A 20083-nucleotide genomic window follows, 5' to 3' on the forward strand; every position below is an offset into this window, starting at 1 on the left:
TATGACTATTATTCTAAATTCACTTTCTGTTATGTTATTTAAGTCCTTTTTGATCAGCTCATTAGCTGTTGTTATTTCCTGGAGATTCTTCTGAGGGGAATTCTTCCGCTTGGTCATTTTGGATAGTCCCTGGCGTGGTGAGGACCTGCAGGGCACTTCCCCTGTGCTGTGGTGTATAACTGGAGTTGGTGGGCGGGGCCACAGTCCGACCTGATGTCTGCCCCCAGCCCACTGCTGGGGCCACAGTCATACTGGTGTGTGCCTTCTCTTCCCCTCTCCTAGGGGCGGGATTCACTGTGGGGTGGCGTGGCCAGTCTTGGCTACTTGCACACTGCCAGGCTTGTGATGCTGGGGATCTGGCGTATTAGCTGGGGTGGGTAGGCAAGGTGCACAGGGGCAGGAGGGGCAGGCTTAGCTGGCTTCTCCTTAGGTGATCCACTTCAGGAGGGGCCCTGTGGCAGCAGGAGGGAGTCAGATCCGCTGCCGGAGGTTTGGCTCCGCAGAAGCGCAGAGTTGGGTGTTTGCGCGGAGAGAGCAAGTTCCCTGGCAGGAACCGGTTCCCTTTGGGATTTTGGCTAGGGGATGGGCGGGGGAGATGGCGCTGGCGAGCGCCTTTGTTCCCCGCCAAGCTGAGCTCTGTCGTCAGGGGGCTCAGCAGCTCTCCCTCCCTTTGTCCTCCAGCCTTCCCGCTTTCTGAGCAGAGCTGTTAACTTATGACCTCCCAGACGCTAAGTCGCGCTTGTTGTGGGAACACAGTCCGTCAGGCCCCTCCGCTTTTGCCAGCCAGACTCGGGGGCTCTGCTTTGCCGGCGAGCCGCCCCTCCGCCCCGGCTCCCTCCCGCCAGTCCGTGGAGCGCGCACCGCCTCGCCGCCCTTCCTACCCTCTTCCGTGGGCCTCTCGTCTGCGTTTGGCTCTGGCGACTCCGTTCTGCTAATCCTCTGGCGGTTTTCTGGGTTATTTAGGCAGGTGTAGATGGAATCTAAGTGATCAGCAGGACGTGCGGTGAGCCCAGCGTCCTCCTAAGCCGCCATCTTGCCTACATTCCCCCACAGATATTTGGATACCTGACACGTACATCTAGGTTCCTAGAAACCTCTCCTAAATGCCTGACATGGATTTGCATCTTAAAGATACATGTAATCACTTTCTGTGATTCTACATTGGGGATGAATGAGAGCAGAGTTTGGAGGGACACAGACAGAGTTGAGGTAAGGTACTAAAGTCAAAGCTGAAGAGTTTAACTTGACAAAGTCAGCAGACTAAAGGGATTCTGAGAAGAGGAATAACATGATTTGAATTTAGCATCTGAGCAGGATGCACTAGAGCAAAAAGAGGCTGGGGCCGAGAAGCCATATCAGAGGATAATTATGATAATCTAGATATTATGTGATGTGATTCTAGAAAGAAAAATGAAGCTAAAACCCAATGAATTTTGCAGAGACAGGATTAGAAAGCCTTGGCAGCATATTGGATATAGTATAAAGATTTGAGAGGAATCAAAACCATTCCACAGTTTCAAGGATGAGACACTGGAAAATGAGTGGTGCCATTGGTGGAAATGGTGAGGTCAGGGGGAATTCTTCTTTTAAAAAGGGTCAGGATGGGGTGCCTGGGTGGCTCAGTTGACTAAGCATCTGACTCTGGCTCAGGTCATGATCTCGCACTTCATGATTTTGAGCCCACTGTCAGGCTCTAGGCTGACAGCTCAGAGCCTGGAGCCTGCTTTGGAGTCTGTGTCTCCCATTCTCTCTGCCTGTCCCCAGCTTGTTCTCTCTCTCTCTCTCTCTCTCTCTCAAAAATAAACATTAAAAAATTTTTAAAGGGTCAGGACAGTGAGAAAGGAGAATAATTAGCATTTTTATGTATTAAGTTTCAGAGGACAGTAGGAAACCCAAGGGAAAAATATCTTTTGGGTAACTGAAACTAGAATATAAAAAAGAAAATAAGAAACTAGAATTAGTGCTGGTGCTGGACATATTACATTCATTTGTATACAAAGAGTAGCCAAAATTGGGAGAATAGATGAACTCTAAAGGAGTGAGTACAAAGGGGAATGGGTGGGGGGCAAGAATTGGATTTTGGGAGACAGCCAGAGGGAATAAGTGGGAGGAAAAGGGAAAGCTGGAGGAGCCAGAGACAGAGAATTCAAAAACATAAAAGGAGAAACAGTATGAGAGAAGCCTACTGACTTTTGTACTAATTCATAGGTCCCTAACTGACTTTTTCGTTATGTACTCACTCTTTCACTCCCCCACCTGGTCCCATGCTTTTCTTTCCATCCATTGTTTAGATGGGCCTCCTGGGCCTCAGAATCTAATTATTATTCCTACTGTCTAAATCACTTTCAATTCATGCTTCCCTGAATCCATCAGCTATTAATCCTTCCTTCCTAGGTAGTTAATATAGTCAAGCATACTCATTTACAAAAAGCATACCTTTCTTTGCTAATTCGGTAAGTGATGCCAAAGAGATAGGATACAATAGTTGAGAATTTTAGAAACAACAAATGAAATATCACACCAACACATTCTTACTAAGTCCCTATTGTGTATCCAGCTGTCCCACATCAATGACAGTACTGTGAATAAATTAATACATAACATGCATAATAAGGGCAGTAATATCTTGTAGACTTATGCACATTCTTTTCCTACTTTTAACACCTTTTCCTCAACATACATCTTGTCTCCATTTCCCCATTTTTTCTTTTGTTACGTTCAGTCATATCTCTTTCCTTTCACACACTCACATTGTACATGCATCCATACATACTCTCAAAGACTCGGGAATCATCTACATTACACTAACTTGCATTCAAAGCCTACCATTCATGTTTTTATACTATTCTCCAGCTTGAATATTCAGCCAATTCAATGAAACAATGTAACCAACAATCTAAAATAAGAATTATTTATATATTTCCATCATCGTATCTTTAATAACATTTTGCTAATAGAGTGTGTAACATAGACATTTAATATTACCTTTGATTCAAAAATATGTATTTTCTCTGTGGTTTATATTTAACTTTATTATGCTTCTAAAAAATAGGGGCGCCTGGGTGGCTCAGTCAGTTAAGCGCCCGACTTCCGCTTAGTTCATGATCTCACAGCTTGTGAATTTGAGCCCCATGTCAGGCTCTGTGCTGACAGCTCAGAGCCTAGAACTTGCTTGGGATTCTGTGTCTCCCTCTCTCTCTGCCCCAACCCCGCTCACACTCTGTCTCTCTCTCTGAAAAATAAATAATAAAACAAAAAAATTTTAAATAAAAAATGCCTTTATTCTTTCTTCTGGTTATTGTAGCAATAATAAAACATTAAAAATTTAGAAAACTATAGGTAATAGCTGGATATCTTCTGCATCATGATAGAGTAACTGGCAGTGGATTTGCCTTCTGCTGTAAACAGCAATGAAACTGGAAAAAATATTTGAGGACACTATTTTCAGGAATTGGACAACAGACAGTAGAGAAATATGAACTCTGAGAGAAAGAAGAAAAATGAGGTAAGCCTCACATTCTCCCATCTATCTGCCTGGAAACAATTTTCCAACAATGACACAGAGACCAAAGTTTGCTGAAGGATTTCCTTCAGTTATTTGGCTGAGGTCTGAATTGCACAGTTGCAGAATAATTGCCATGAGACCTAGCATAATGTGTCTGTTAGAGGTTGTGAGTAGAATGGAGATACTAGAGGTCACACAATGTAGGGAAATATTGGAATTCTGTTCTAGCCAGAGGGGAGAGACCTTGTAAAAATCTAGGCACACAGAATAGGCATCAGAAAGGGCATTACTTAAGAATAAAGACCATTCCTTAGAGGTAGGGCTACTGTAGACACATCCCAACAAAGCTTAAAACCGAGCCTCCACAGATTAGAGAAGAACCACTATTAAATAAACTGCATAGCAGAACAAAAGTCATCACTCTAACATAAGAAAAATCCAGACTCCTTAAAATGTATCATTCACTATAACTGGCATACAAAAAAAATCACTAGACATATGAAAAATCAGGAAAATATCACCAAAATTAAGACAATATATGCTGTCAATGGAAAAAAACCTCTGTGATGATCCAGATATTATAATGATCAAAGACTTTAAATCAATACCTTAAATATATTCAAAGATACAAAAGAAAAAAATCTTAAAGGACATAAAGATGAATCATAGCAGAATGGAAATTCTAGAAAAAAAAGTACAAAAATGTAACATAAGAAATAACCTAGATGAACCTAACAGCAAATTGAAAATACCAGAAGGAAGAGGCAGTGAATTTGAAGACAAAGCCATAGAAGCGACACAATCTGAAGAACAGAGAGAAAAAAGATTGAGAAAAAAAAGAACAGAGTTGCAGTGATTTGTTGGAACCAAGATAGGAGAGAGAGAGAAAGAAGCAGAAAAAATATTTGAAGAAATAATGGTTGAAAATTCCTAAAATTTGAGGATATTCAGCAACCTACAGATCCATGAAGCTAAGTGAATTCAAATAAAAAAAGTACAAAGAAATCCACACCTTGTTTCATCACAGTCAACCTGTCCAAAATAAAAAAAGATAAATTCCATACAAAGGAAAAACAATATAAATAAGGGCTGATATATCACTAGAAACCATGCAGACCCAAAGTATATGAGAGAAACAAACAAAAAGGCTGTCAATCCAGAATTTGACATCCACTAAAAGGAATCTTCAGACATGACAATTTAAAAAAAAGACATTTTTTACAGAGGTTATTTGTCTCTAGATCTTCTCTATAAGAAGTATTAAAAGAAATTCTCCAGGCAGAAAGGAAACGATAAAATGTAATATTGTATTGGGCATTTGTATTTCTTCTTGCAAATTGTTCATGTCCTTGTTCATTTTTTTTTACCAAAGGGCTATCATTCTTATTTATCTTATTTATTATTTATCTTATTTATATAATAATATCATATTATCATCTAAATAGATGCAGAAAAATCATATGACAAAATTCAACATCCTTCCATTATATAAAAACTCTCAACAAATTAGGAACAGAAGGAAATTACCCCAGTTTCATAAAGGCCATATATGACAAACCCACAGCTAATAGCATATTCAACAGTGAAAAGTTGAAATCTTTCCCTCTAAATCAGGAAAAAGATAGGTATATACACTCTCACCACTCTTTTTTAAAATGTTTATTCATTTTGAGAGAGAGAAAGACACCAAATCAGGGGAGGGGCAAAGAGATAGGGAGAGAGAGAATCCCAAGCAGGCTCCATACTGTGAGTGCAGAGTCCAATGCCAGGCTCAATCTCACAAACTGTGAGATGATGACCTGAGCTGAAATCAAAAGTCAGCCTCTTAAGTGACTGAGCCACCTAGGCACCCCATCACCACTCCTATTCATCATAGTCCTGGAAGTTCTAGCCAAAACAATGAGGTAAGTAAAAGACAATAAAAGGTATCCAAATCAGAAAAAAAGAATTAAAATTATCTCTATTTGTTGATGACATAATTATATATATATATAGAAAATACTAAAGTTTCCACCAAAAAAAAAAAAAACTGTTGAAACTAATTAAAAATGTAGTAACATTGCAGGATACAAATTAAATACACAAAACTTAGTTTGGTTTCTATATACTAAAAATGAACTATCCAAGAGAAATAAAGAAAACAATCTCATTTACAATGCCATAACAATTATTAAGATACTTAGGAATAAATTTAACCGAGGAAGTGAAAGATATGTACACCAATACATATAATACATATATACTGTGCATACTGTACAATAATAAATACTATTTAAGGGGCGCCTGGGTGGCACAGTCGGTTGGGTGTCCGACTTCAGCCAGGTCACGATCTCGCGGTCCGTGAGTTCGAGCCCCGCGTCGGGCTCTGGGCTGATGGCACAGAGCCTGGAGCCTGTTTCCGATTCTGTGTCTCCCTCTCTCTCTGCCCCTCCCCTGTTCATGCTCTGTCTCTCTCTGTCCCAAAAATAAATAAACGTTGAAAAAAAAATTAAAAAAAAATTAAATAAAATAAAAAAAATAAATACTATTTAAACAAAGAAACATAAGAAACTGACGAAAGACATTGAAGAAGGAAAAAAATAAATGGAAAGTTATTCCGTGGTCATGTTATTGGAGGTATTACTATTATTAAAATATTCATACTACCCAAAGCCATATATAAATTCAGTGCAATCCCTATCAAAATTCCAATGGCATTTTCCACAGAAATAGAACAAATATCCTAAAATTTGTATGGAACCACAAAGGGCTATAAGTAGTCAAACAAATACTGAGAAACAACAACATTGGAAGAATCATACTTCTGATTTCAAACTATATAAATTCCATAGTAATTAAAACAGTGTGGTACTGGCATAAAAACAGACACATAGACCAATGGAACAGAGTTAAGAACTCAGAAATAAACCCATGCATATGTAGTCAATTAATATTTGACAAGGGAACCAAGAATGCTCAGCGAAGTAAGGATAGACTCTGAAATAAATGGTTCTGGGAAAACTTATCATTCAAATGCAAAAGAATGAAATTAGACCCCTATTTTCTAACAGAAAAATTAACTTGAAATGGAGTAAAGACTTAACTTTAAGACGTGAAATACATAAAACTCCTAGAAGAAAACATAAGGAAAAAGCTCCTTGATATTGGTCTTGGATGTGACACCAAAAGCACAATCAACAAAAGCACAAATCTACAAGTGGGGCTGCATTAAACTTAAAAAGGTGAGCAGGGAGTCATGTATGGAACTATTGGATACCTCTGTTGTGTATCTGCAACTAATATAACTATGCTAGAACTAAAATTTAAAAAGAGATTCTGCGCAACAAAAGAAACAATGCACAAAATGAAAATGCAACCTGTAGAATGGGAAAAAATATTTGCAAATCATATATCTGATAAGGGATTAATACCCAAAATGTATACGAAACTTATATGAGTCAATAGCCAAAGAAATAAGCAAACAAAACCCCACTACAGTCTGATTTAAAAATAGACAAAGGACCTGAATAGACATTTTCTCCAAAGAAGACATAAAAATGGCCAACAGTATATGAAAAAGTGTTCAACATAACTAATCAGTAAACAAATGTAAATCAAAATCACAATGATATATCACCTCAAACTTGTTAGAGTGGCTATTATCAAAAAGACAAGATTTAGGGGCGTTTGGGTGGCTCAGTCAGTTAAGCATCCAACTTCTGCTCAGGTCATGATCTCACGTTTCCTGAGTTTGAGCCGCACGATGGGCTCTGTGCTGACATCTCGGAGCCTGGAGCCTGCTTTGGATTCTGTGTCTACCTCTCTCTCTGCCCCTCCCCTGCTCATGCTCTTTCTCTCTGTCTCTCAAAGATTAAAAACAATTAAAAAAAAAAGACAAGACTTAACAGGTGTTAGGATGTGGAGAAAAGGGGACTTGGTGAACTATTAGTGGGAATGTAAATTGGTGCAATAGTAGAGCAGTTCCTCAAAAATTAAAAATAGACCTAACTACCATATGATCCAGGAATCCCACTTCTGGGCATATATCCACAGGAAATGATATCACTATTTCAAAGAGGTATCTCCGCTGTAGGTATTTCCCCATCCCTACACCCCTAGCATTCATTGCAGCATTATTTACAATAGCCACAACAGAGAAACAACCTAAGTGTCCACTGATGGAGGAATGGATGAATAAGTTGTGGTTTATATATATATATATATACACACACGTATATATGTATAGATATATAGATATATATAGATAGATATATATATAAAAGAAGTTGTGATATATATATAATATGTAATATCATATATCAAATAATGCTGAAAAATTCAATAAGATCTAATGTAAAGAAAGATTTAACACATCCATATTTCTTACAACATAAAAATTATGACTTAAAAATGGATAAATTTAACTTTCTCAAAATTGAAAACTTCTGTTTTTCAAAGGACATTGTTAATAGAACACAAATACAAGCCAAAGATTGGGAGAGAATATTTGCAAAACATATACCTGATAAAGGACTTGTATGTAGAGTATATAAAGAATTCTCAAAACCCCAAAATAAGAAAACAACCAGATATATAAAAAGAGCAAAGGAATTTTTTAATGACTTAGAACATTTTATTTTTCCCAGCTTTATTGAGATATAATTGACATGTAACATTGTATAAGTTTAAGGTTTACAATGTGTTGATCTGACACATCTATAACTTGCAAAGTGATTACCACCATAGCATTAGTCATCAACTCCATTCTGTCACATAATATCCATTTCTTTTTTGTGGTGTGAATGTTTAAAATGTACTCTGTTAGAAACACTCAAGTATATAATAAAGCATTTTTAGCTATAATCACCATGCTGTACATTAGATCCCTGAACTTCTTAATCTTGTAACTGGGAGCTTATACCCTTTGAGCTATACCTCCTCATTTTCCCCACCCCTACACCCCTAGTAACCACCACTGTACCCTGTTTCTCTGAGTTTGTCCTTTTTATATTCCACATGTAAGTGATATCATATAATATTTGTCTTTCTCTGTCTAACTTATTTCACTTAGTGTACTGCTCTCAAGTTCCATCCCAGTTGTCCCAATTGGCAAGAGTCCCTTTTTCCTCATGGCTGAATAATATTCCTGTGTGTGTGTGTGTGTGTGTGTGTGTGTACGCGCGCGCGCGCGCGTGTGTGCCTGTACACGTGTGTGTATAATCAATCACATCTTTATCCATTCATCCATAGGTGGACACTCAGCTTGTTTCCATATCTTGGCAATTGTGAATAATGCTGCAATAAACACAGGAATGCACATATCTCTTTGATATCCTATTTTCATTTCCTGTGGATATATACCCAGAATTGGGATTGTTGGACTATATGATAGTTCTATATTTAATCTTTTGAGAGAACTCCTTTCTGTTTTCCATAGTGGCTATGCCAATTTACATTCCCACTAACAGTGCACAAGCATTCTCTTTTTCTCCACATCCTTGCCCACACTTGTTATCTTTTGTGTTGTTTTTTAATTTTTTTTTAATTTTTAATTTTAATTTTTTTTAATTTACATCCAAATTAGCTAGCATATAGTGAAACAATGATTTCAGGAGTAGATTCCTTAATGTCCCTTACCCATTTAGCCCATCCCCCCTCCCACAACCCCTCCAGCAACCCTCAGTTTGTTCTCCGCATTTATGAGTCTCTTCTATTTTGTCCCCCTCCCTGCTTTTATATTATTTTTGTTTCCTTTCCCTTATATTCATCTGTTCTGTCTCTTAAAGTCCTCATATGAGTGAAGTCATATGACTTTTTTCTTTCTCTGACTGACTAATTTCACTTAGCATAATACCCTCCCATTCCATCCACATAGTTGCAAATGGCAAGATTTCATTCTTTTTGATTGCCGAGTAATACTCCATCCACATTTTCTTTACCCATTCATCCATCGATGGACATTTGGTCTCTCTCCATACTTTGGCTATTGTTGATAGTGCTGCTATAAACATGAGGGTGCATGTGTCCCTTCAAAACAGCACACCTGTATCCCGTGGATAAATGCCTAGTAGTGCAATTGCACTACTAGGCATCTTTTCTGTTTTGATGCTAGTCACTGTAACAGGTGTGGGGTGATAACTGTTTATGGTTTTGATTTGTATTTTCCTGATGATTAATGATGTCAAGCATCTTTTCATGTACTTGTTGACCATTTGTATGTCTTCTTTAGAAAGCTGTCTGTTCGGGGCGCCTGGTTGGCTTGGTCGGTTAAGCGTCTGACCTTGGCTCAGGTCAGGATCTCCCTGTTCGTGGGTTTGAGCTCAGACCCTGGAGCCTGCTTCCGATTCTGTGTCTCCCTCTCTCTATGTCCTTCCCCCTCTTGCACTCTGTCTCTCTCTCAAGAATAAATAAAAGTTAAATATATATATATTTAAATTTATAATTTTATATAAAAATATACATATATGAAAGAAAGCTGTCTGTTCAGTTCCTCAAAATGGGCAAGGGATTTAAACAGACACTTCATCAAGAGACCTATATGGATGGTAAATAACCAAATGAAAACATGTTCAATATCATGAGTCACTAGGAAGATTAGAAATTAAAACCAAAATGATGTGTCACTACATATGCCCTAGGATGGCTAAAATGAAAACCACTAAGTATATCAAGTGTTAGTGAAGATGGAGGAAACTGGAAATCTCAGATATTGCTAGTGGTATTGTAAAATAGCACAAGCACTTGAAAAACAGTTTGGTAGTTTCTTCAAAAGGTAAATAACTCACCTACCATATGGACCTAGCTATTCCTCTCTGAGATGTTTATCTAAGAGAAAAGAAAGGATATGTTCATATAAATTCTCATATGCAAATATTCATGGCAGCATTATTTGTAATAGATAAAAACTGGAAAAGACCAAATGTGCATCAACAGAGAAATGGATAAACAAATGGTAGTTTGTCTATAGAAGGAAATACTAGTCAGAAAAAATGGAATGATAGCACAATAGCATAGATGAATCTCAGATAATTATTCTTAGCCAAAGAAGGCAGACAAGAATACATTTAATATATATAAAATTCTAGAAAATCTGATCCATGGTTACATAAAGCCAGGCCATAGTTGCTGGGATGGGGGTAGCATGGTGGTAGAGGTTGGATGAGTTGATTAAAATGAAGCATTGGAGAAACTTTTGGGGGGTAATGGGTGTGTTCATTATCTCGTTTGTGGTGATAGTTTCATGGGTGTATAAGTATGTCCAAACTTATCAACTTATACAGTTTAAAAATGTGCAGTTTATTGTATATTCAGTATACCCCAGTAAAGCTGTTTTGAAAAGCTTGAACTTTTTACTTAAAATCTGTATATTTTATCTTAAGAAAATTATACTTTAAGTTGATTTAATTTAAAAAATAGAAAAAAAGGATGATAACCATGGCTGCCATTTTGGTATATACCTTCTTTTGTGTTTTCTATACACATGCCTAAAGATGGACATGTATTTTACAGGCATATAATACATACTATTTTAATGTTTTCTTTATAAATTTTTTTTTGAAGGAGAGAGAGAGAGAGACAGAGCATGAGCGGGGGAGGAGCAGAGAGAGAGGAAGACACAGAATCCGAAGCAGGCTCCAGGCTCTATGCTGTCAGCACAGAGCCCGACACTGGGCTTGAACTCACAAACCGTGAGATCATGACCTGAGCCGAAGTCAGATGCTCAACCGACTGAGACACACAGGCGCCCCAATACATACTATTTTAAATTTGATTTTTGCTTCATTCATTGATAATAGATATCTATGTCAATAAATATAATTTGACAAAATATTTTAATGGATATAAATATTCTATTGTATATATATATATATATATATACTATATTGTATTCAGTGGGTCCCCTATTATAGCATTTGTTTATAATATTTCAGTATTACATACAAAACTGGAATGAATGTCCTTGTATATATATCCTTGCACATTTTTATATTCTTTTCTTTAATTTTTTTCAATGTTTATTTATTTTTGAGAGGGAGGGAGAGAGATCACGAGCAAGGGAGGGGCAGATAGAGACACAGAATATGAAGCAGGATCCAGGCTCCGAGTTGTCAGCACAGACCCCGATGCGGGGCTTGAACCCACAAACTGTGAGATCATTATCTGAACTGAAGTCATATGCTTAACCCAGACGCCCCTATTATTTTCTTATGATAAATTATTATAGTTGATTTCTATGTCAAGGAATTCTTTTTCTTTTTCTTTTTCTTTTTCTTTTTCTTTTTCTTTTTTGGTGCATATTGTCAAATAGCCATCCATAAAAGGTTACAGCAACTTATACTCCTGCCAAAAATATATGAGAGTGCCTATTTCTCCACACTCGGTCATCACTGAGTCTATTTTTTCTTCTTGGTAAATCTGATATGTGACAAGTGGCTATCTCATAACTATTTTATATTATATCTCTTTGAATATTATTGAGAATGTATATACTTTTAATATTTTATTAAGCCTTTGTATTTCTTCTTTTGCAAATTAGCCATGTTCTTGTCCATTTCTCCATTAAGGTATTATTTTTCTTATTTGTTTAAAAGAACTATTTTGCTTATTAAGGATATTAACCTTTGCCTGTCATGCATGTTTCAAATATTTTTCCTCATTGGTTGTTTCTTTCATCTTTTAAGTTGTCTTTTACTATTTGGAATCTTTTACTTTTATATTCTATTTACAATTTATACTGTGGATGCTAAAATTTGTCTTGAAAAAACAGTAGTTATCTTTTATCATCTTGTGTACTTCACCATACATTGTGCTGTATTTATTTGACATTCATAAAATATAAGAGTACCTGACACTATACATGTAGAACGCTAGGAATAATACATAGCATATGATAAGTGCTCAATAACGTTTAGTCACTACTATTGTTAACATTATTGAGTTAATAATTGAGTCTGATGATCTGGGAAATGAAATAGTTATAATACATACAAAAATAAGACTCCATTGTGTGGCTTCCACTCAGAAAGGGATCTAAAATTGACTTCATCCAAATATCAAACTATGACTTTTTCCTTTTACTCACTTTACATGAAGATTGAATGGCTTGATCTTTGGGGCTGATTTAAATGACCCAGAAAATTGAGTTGTCCTTTCTCTATGCTTAAAAATCTACCCCACTTTGGATGTAACAGTTTCAATGGAATATTTTGATAAAGCAAAGATTTCTTAATAGTGAGTGTGAGGAGAAAACGTTCGAACACCCTATCTTTCCAGCTCCTGTAGCTGCAGGCATCATTCAGAATGAGAGTAGACAAAGATGGTAATGATGCCATGAACAGGGATCTGCAGAAATTGCCAAGCAGCTGATGAAATCTGAGACTAGAGTGATGCTGGTTGGAAGGAAGTTGTCTGATATCAGGAGTTACCATGTGATTGGGGTAAGTGAAAGATGTTTATAGTTGGCCATTTCTCTCCAGAAGGCAAATGGTGGGTAGAGATAAGTCCTTATCATGGTTATATTTGTACATTAGCCAACTTATATACAGATGCTCAGGGCATCTACAGTACATGAATTTGGAGTGTGGTATAATGAATATAACATATTAGTAGTCAATGTATTCGTTCTATAAATGAAAATTGGGTAAAAGTAATGTTGATAATGGATACCGGACCTAATATAGCATTGCAGCATTTAATTATAATCAGAAACTAAGACTCACCTGGCTCAATAAGAAAAAGAAATTGGAGCAAACCATGAAAGACTAATGAAGTTTGGATGAAAATTGAGACATGTACTTAATTGCACCTAATAATGATGCTTTTTAGTGGGTTGTACAACAAGAGAGAAAAATAATTGCATAGGAATCTCTTCTAAAGATATCATCTAGTGGTCAGATACACCCTGTGGTTTATCACAAAATCCATCCTGGTGAACACTGAGTTACAATGCTCCCATACCCTCATGCCTGAAATGGTAGTGTCATGCTTTGCACATGTGGCCTCTCTTAATAGATTTTGGGGATCTCTCAGAGGTTTCTACATCTGATTTCAGCAGCAGCTGTCTGTGCTGGTTTGGTTGAGAAGCATAATAGTGCCTTGCCATGAAAAGCTTGGAGAAAGTTGGATTTAGACTAAATGAAATGACCTGCAAATGATCTTTAAATCATTTTCTAATTTTCTCTGATTTCTTTTAGTAAAGACAAAACTGATCAGGAAGTTTGAAGAGGACACATGATACTTCAGGGGCCTCTTGGACTCTATTATCCTTGACCTCTGGTTGACTATAATTCTTCCTGTAGATCACTCTCTCCTTTTTGAAATGTTATTCTTTTGGTTTCTATGACACCATATACTGCACTGTTCCTGTCCTACCTCTCTCACCACCACTTCCCCCTTTTTCTATCTTCCTTACTGATCTCCTTCATAATCTTGTTTCCCAAATATGTATTTCAGTTCAGTCTTTGGCTCTCTGCTTTCCTCTGAATATACACAGTCTCATCCTGTTTCACATGACACCAAAATGTCCATGACTCCCCAAACTTTCTCCAGGCCCTGATATTTCTTCAAGCTCTGTTCATGTTCAAGTCCCTGCTGGGTACTTACCCTTGCTTGTTTCACCTAAACTCAATATATCTTGAAATAAGTTCACTACCTTTGCTATGGGTGTGTTGCATCTGGGTTCTTTATTCTATTCCACTGATCTAGATGTCTCTTCCTAAATCAATACCATATAGTCTTGATTATTGTAGCTATAGAGTCCTAAAATCAGGTAGAGTGGCTCCTCTACTTTATTCTTCTTTTCCAAAATTGTTTTAGTTTGCTATTCCTCTTTCTTTTCCATACAAATTTTTGAATAATCTTGGCTATATCTACAAAAAAATTACTTTTTGTGAGATCTTGATGGGAATTTATCCTATGAATAAATTTGGAAAAAATTGACATCTGTACTATGCTGGGTCTTTCAACCCATTAACACAGTATTCATCTCCATTTATTTAAATGTTTACAAAAGTTCTTTCATCCATGTTTTACATTTTTTAGCATATAAATCCTGAACATGTTTTTTAATATTTATACACAAATAATTTCTTTTTGAGTATTATAAATGGTAGTCTATTTTTTTCTTACTTTTTTTTTCTTAATGTTTTATTTATTTTTGAGAGAGAGAGAGACAGAGCATGAGCGGGGCAGGGGCAGAGAGAGAAGGAGACACAGAATCTGAAGCAGGCTCCAGGGTCTGAGCTGTCAGCACAGAGCCCAATGCAGGGCTCAAACCCATGAACGCTCAACTGACTAAGTCACTCAGGTGCCCCTATTTTTCCTTACTTTTTAAAACATTTAGTTATAATTGATAAATAATATAATATTAGTTTCAGATGTACAACATGATTTATTATTTCTATAAGCTATGAAAAAATCACAATAAATCCAGTTACTATCCATCAAAATGGTACTATATTTAAAAATTTCTGTAACCATGTGTGTGTCCGTTGCTAATATAGAAATATTATTGATTTTTTGTATGTCTATTTTGTATACTTTAACCTTGCGGTAGCTACTTATTAGAAATAGGAGATTTTTGGAGTAGATTTCTTGGTTATTTTCTACAAACATCGTTGTGTGATTTGCAAATAAGGACAGTTTTATCTCTTCTCTATTCTGTATTCCTTTCATTTCCATTTCTGGTCTTACTATAAACTGCCTAGAATGTAAAGCGTGGTAAGAGTGATGAGAGTGAGATTCCTAGCTTTGTTTCTTAGGGGAAGAGCATTTCACCATTAAGAATTAAAATTTTAGGGGCGCCTGGGTGGCTCAGTCAGTTGAGCATCCGACTTCGGCTCAGGTCAGGATCTTGCAGTTTGTGAGTTCCAGCCCCGCGTCGGGCTCTGTGCTGACAGCTCAGAGCCTGGAGCCTGTTTCATATTATGTGTCTCACTCTCTCTGCCCCTTCCCTGCTCATGCTCTGTCTTTCTCTGTCTCTCAAAAATGAATAAACGTTAACAAATTTTAGAAAAAAAAAGAATTAAAATTTTAGCTTCAGTTTTTATTTGGATGGTCTTTATTAACTGGTGCAAATTCTCTTTTTTGGTCTGAGAGTGTTTCTTTTAATCATGAATAAATGTTCAATTTGATCAAATTATTTTTCTACATTGATTGATATGATCATAATTTTTTTAGCCTGGTAATATGGTAGATTATAATGATTGATTTTCAATTATTGAACCAGACTTGTATCTCTGGAATAAACTTCATTTGGTCATGGTGGATAATCTTCTTATGTATTGCTAAATATTATTGCTAATATTTTGTTGATTTTTTCTAGCTATATTCATAAAGACAACTGGTTCAAAATTTTCTTTTTTTTTGTACTGGCATTTCATTTTGATATCATGGTAATACTACCTTCATAAAATTAATTTCCTCCTATCCTCCTATTCTAATTTCTGGAAGGTTGTGGAGAATTAGCAAAAATTGTTCTTTAAAAGTTGGTAGAATTCTCCAGTGAAACCATGTGGGCCTGGAAATTTTGAGGGGAGATTTCAAAATAAGAATTTAATTTCCTAGGGTGTCTGGGTGGCTCAGTCAGTTAAGTATCTGACTTTTGATTTTGGATCAGGTCATGATCTCATGGTTCGTGGGATTGAGCCCCATGTCGGACTTTGCTCTGACGGCACGGAGTCAGCTTGGGATTCTCTCTCTCCCTCTCACTCTGCTCCTCCCCACTCTTTCTCTCTCTCTCTCTCTCTCTCTCTCAAAATAAATAAATAAACTTTTAAAAGGAATTTAATTTCCTTAATAGATATAAGGTTATTCAAATTATTTCATTTTGGATGAGTTGTGGTAGTTTGTATTTTTCGGTGAATTGGTCTAATTTATTTAAGTAGTCAAATTGATATGTGTGGAGTTGTTTTTAGTATTCCCTTATTATCATTTTGATGTCTTCTTTTTTCTTTGTTAATCTTGTTAGAGGTTTGTAAATTGTATTAATTTTTTAATTGTAATTGTAATGTTTTTTTTCATTAAACTTCTATTGTCAATTTCATTGATTTATGCTCATATCTTTATTATGTTCTTGCTTTGGCTTGTTTAGGGTTTGTTTTACTCTTGAAACTTTGCCTCTTTTCTAATGTAAGTATTTAGTGGTATAAATATCCCTTTCATCATTGCTAAAGCTGCAGCTTACAAAATTTGATATATCATTTTTATTCTTCAATGTATTTTTCTATTTCACTTGAGACTTATTCTTTGACTTGTGAATTATTTAGAAGTGTGTTTAATTTCCTAATGTCTGAGGGTTTTCTTGTTGTCATTCTGTTATTGATTTATAATGTGGATTCATTGTGTCAGAGAAAACACTTTGCATAATTTCAATTCTTTTAAATTTGATGATGTTTGTTTTATGGTCCAGGTTATTGTCTACTTTGAAACATGTTTTGTAGGCACTTGAAAAGAGTATGCATTCTGCTATTGTCCGATGGAGTGTTCTATAGATGTCTCTAAGATCTTTTCAGCTTTGATAATGTTGTTGAGTTCTTCTATATACTTGTTTATTTTCTGTCTAGTTGTTATATCAATTGTTGAGAGAAAAATGTTTAACTTTCTAACTATAATTGTAAATTTGACTATTTCCTCTTTCAGTGCTATCAGTATTTGCTTTGTATATTTTGAAGCTGCGTTATTTAGTGGATATGCATTAGGATTGCTATGTCTTCTTAGTGTATTAGACCTTTAATTATATGATGGCCCTCACTGCCTCTGGTAACTTTTTGTGCTCTGAAGTCTACTTTATCTAATAATATATCTACTCCTGGTTTACTTTTATTAATTTGCATGTGATATATCTTTTCTTATGATTTTACATTTCACCTGTTTATTTTTTGCATGAATTTCTTTTAAATAGCATATGGTTGGGTCATATTTTAAAATTCAATTTGCCAATCCCTATCTTTTAATTGGTGTCATAAAACCATTTACATTTAATGCATTATTGATATTACTATCATTTGAATTATTTATCCCTCACAGGTAAACTGTCACTTTTCTCCACTGTTGTCCAGTTTTATTTTGTCATTAATTTTCAGAAGTCTTACCATGAGATTTTGGTGTGGATTCTGTGGGATTATCCTGTTTGGGACTTGAAAATCTTGCATATGCATGTTTATGTCTTCTGTAAAATGTGGCAAGTTTTCAACCATTATTTGCTCAAATATTTTTTCAGCACTTCTCTCTTTCTTGCTTGTAGGACTCCAGGGACATGAATCATAGCATTTTTGTTATTGTGTCACAGACACAAAACTAAGACTCTGTTCAATTTAAAAATCTATCATCTTTCTGTTGTTCAAATTGTGTAATTTATGTGGTTCTAACTTCAATTTCACTATTTTTTGCCTCCCCATAATTCCATTCTTTAGTCTATCCATTTTGTATTTTATTTTGTTTATTATATTTATTTTTAGTTCTGAAACTTCAATTTGGTTCTATCTCTTTAATTGTGATAAAATACATATAACAAAAATTTTACCCTTAGAGATATTTAGTACATTCACTACGTGTAGCCATCACTGTTATCTAGTCCCAGAACATTTTCATCACCCCAAGGGGAAATCCCTTACCTATTAAGTAATCACTTAAGATTCCTCTATCCACCAAGTCCAAGGCAACCACTAATGTGCTTTCTGTCTCTATTTATTTGTCTAGACTTATCATGTAAATGGAATAATACAATATGTGACCTTTTGTGTCTGGCCTCTTTCACTTAGCATAATGTTTTTGAGGTTCACACATGTTGTAACATGCATAAGTACTTTATTTCTTTTTTAAAAATTATTGATTTAAATTCAAGTTAGTTAATATACAGTGTAGTGTGTTTCAGAAGTATAAACATGGTTTATCACTTACATATAACATCCAGTGTTCATGCCAACAAGTGCCCTCCTTAATGCCCATTACCCATTTAACCCACCCCCCACCCATCTCCTGTCCAGTTTGCACTGTCACCAACAGTACAAAAGTGTTCCCCTTCCTCTGCATCCTCGCCAAAACCTGTTGTTTCCTGTGCTATTAATTTTAGCCACTCTGACCAGTGTGAGGTGGTATCTTAATGTGGTTTGTATTTCCCTGATGATGAGTGATGTTGAGCATCTTTTCATGTGTCTGTTAGCCATCTGGATGTCTTCTTTGGAAAAGTGTCTATTCATGTCTTTCGCCCATTTCTTCACTGGATTATTTGGTTTTTGGGTGTTGAGTTTGGTAAGTTCTTTATAGATTTCTGATATTAGCCCTTTTTCTGATATGTCATTTGCAAATATCTTCTCCCATTCTGTTGGTTGCCTTTTAGTTTTGTTGATTGCTTCCTTTACCATGCAGAAGTTTTTTTTTTTTTTTATCTTGATGAGGTAGATCATTTTTGCTTTTATTTCCCTTGCCTGCAGATATATGGTCTAGTAAGAAGTTGCTGTGGCCAAGGTCAAAGACATTGCTGCCTATTTCTCCTCTAGGATTTTGATGGTTTCACATTTAGGTCTTTCATACATTTTGAATTTATTTTTGTGTGTGGTGTAAGAAAGTGGTCAAGTTCCATTCTTCTGTATCTTGCTGTCCAGTTTTCCCAGCACCATTTGCTAAAGAGGCTGACTTTTTTTTCATTGGATAATCTTTCCTGTTTTGTCAAAGATTAGTTAGCCATACACTTGTGGGTCCATTTCTGGGTTCTCTATTCTGTTCCATTGATCTACGTGTCTGTTTTTGTGCCAGTACCATATTGTCTTGATGATTACAGCTTTGTAATACAGCTTGAAGTCTGCAATTGTGATGCCTCCAGCTTTGGTTTCCTTTTTCAACATTACTTTGACTATTTGGGGTCTTTTCTGGTTCCATACAAATTTTAGGATTGTTCTAGCTCTGTGAAGAATGTTGGTGTTATTTTGAAAGGGATTGAGTTGAATGTGTAAATTGCTTTGGGGAGTACATTTTAACAATATTGTTCTTCAAATCCATGCACATGGAATGTTTTTCCATTTCTTTGCGTCTACTTCAATTTCTTTTATAAACTTTCTATAGTTTTCAGCACACAGGTCTTTTACCTCTTTGGTTAGGTCTATTCCTAGGTATCTTATGGTTTTTGGTGCAATTGTGAGTGGGATCAATTCCGTGATTTCTCCTTCTGCTGCCTCATTATGGATGCATAGAAATGAAACCGATTTCTGTAATTGCTTTTACATTCTGTGACTTTGCTGAGTTCATGTATCAGTTCTAGCAGGTTTTGGTGGAGACTTTCAGGTTTTCCATGTAGACTATCATGTCATCTGCGAAGAGTGAAAGTTTGACTCCTTTGTCAATTTGTATGCTTTTTATTTCTTTTTGTTGTCTGATTGCTGAGGCTAGGACTTCCAGTACTATGTTGAACAACAGTGGTTAGAGTGAACATCCTTGTTGTATTCCTGACCTTATTGGGGAAGCTCTCAGTTTTTCCCCATTGAGGATGATATTTGCTGTGGGCCTTTCATATATGAAAGGTATGTTTCTTCTATCCCTATTTTCTTGAAGGTTTTTATCAAGAAAGGATGCTGTATTTTGTCACATGGTTTTTCTGCATCTATT

This window comes from Prionailurus bengalensis, chromosome X (assembly GCF_016509475.1).
Source record: "Prionailurus bengalensis isolate Pbe53 chromosome X, Fcat_Pben_1.1_paternal_pri, whole genome shotgun sequence".
In the NCBI taxonomy this organism is placed as follows: domain Eukaryota; kingdom Metazoa; phylum Chordata; class Mammalia; order Carnivora; family Felidae; genus Prionailurus; species Prionailurus bengalensis.